Source organism: Emiliania huxleyi (genome assembly GCF_000372725.1).
Source record: "Emiliania huxleyi CCMP1516 unplaced genomic scaffold EMIHUscaffold_108, whole genome shotgun sequence".
NCBI classification, from domain to species: Eukaryota; Haptophyta; order Isochrysidales; family Noelaerhabdaceae; genus Emiliania; species Emiliania huxleyi.
This window is the reverse complement of record NW_005201912.1, coordinates 9,791-11,123: the sequence shown is the minus strand read 5'-3', so window position 1 is coordinate 11,123 and position 1,333 is coordinate 9,791.

Here is a 1,333-nt window from a genome sequence, read left to right as displayed (position 1 = left end):
CTCCCCATCTCTCCCCACCTCTCCCCATCTCTCCCCATCTCTCCCCACCTCTCCCCACCTCTCCCCATCTCTCCCCACCTCTCCCCACCTCTCCCCATCTCTCCCCACCTCTCCCCACCTCTCCCCATCGCTCCCCATCTCTCCCCATCTCTCCCCACCTCTCCCCATCTCTCCCCATCTCTCGCCTGGACCAGCTGGCAAGGCGTGTGCGGCACACACACGGCCACGGATGGCTCTTGCCTTCCCGAAAAGGAAATGACTCGCGGTTGCTCCCCTCTCCCCAGGCGGAGCGCGGCGAGGAGGAGTCTCGCCGCAGCGACGGTATCGACCGGCTGGCTGCCGTCGCGGGCCTGCCGCCCCCCTCGCAGGGCGGCTGGCTCGACATGCTCTGTGAGGTGCGGCAGCCCACTACGATAATAATAATGATGATGATGATGATGATGATAATGATGATGATGATAATAATAATAATAATAGGTGGGGCAGGGCCTCCCGCTCCCGATGACGGTCTCGTCGGCGGAAGAGGCGGCCGAGCAGAGCGTGATACGTACTCTCTCGCCACCTCACATCTCGCCATATCTCGCCATATCTCCGCACAGGCGGCCGAGCAGAGCGTGCTCTTCGTCAACGACTTGTTTTGCTCGCTGACCGGATACGCGCGCCGAGAGCTCGAGGGCCGCTCCCTCCGCCTCCTCGACGGCAGGGAGACCGAGCCCGGGGCCAAGCACGCGATCCGTATCTCCCCAGATCTCCCCAGATCTCCCCATATCTCCCGCAGGAGACCGAGCCCGAGGCCAAGCACGCGATCCACTCGGCGCTCGGCGCTGGCCGCGCAACCACCGTCGTCATCACGTCGCACCTCAAGGACACGTCGTCCTCGCGCCACCTCGTGCGAGTGCAGCCCGTCACTGACGAGTCGGGCAGGCACTGCTACACGGTCGCGCTGCAGGTCGAGGCATTCTCACCGCCGGCCGTCATCGCCCTCTTCGATCGGATCGCCGCCGTGCTGCCCTCCACGATGCCAGACGGCGACCGGTGGGGCGATCCCCTCCCTCCCTCCTCCCTCGGTCGCTTCAAAGGAAAAAGAAGTCTGCTGATATTTCGGGGGTGCCATACCGGGAACGTCGTCTACAGTCTGTTGAGGGCCGTAAGAAAACGTGCTTAAGAAACCAAGCGATTTCCGCGAAAATCTAAAGAAACTATTGTCTACTTGTACGGCGTCGCCGACACGCGCGGCCCCCAGAAAGGGCCCCACACTCGAGTGTGAACAAGAGCCCCGCTTAAATTCTCTCTTCACCTGTCGCTTCGGCGCGCGCATTTTTCATTTGCCCAA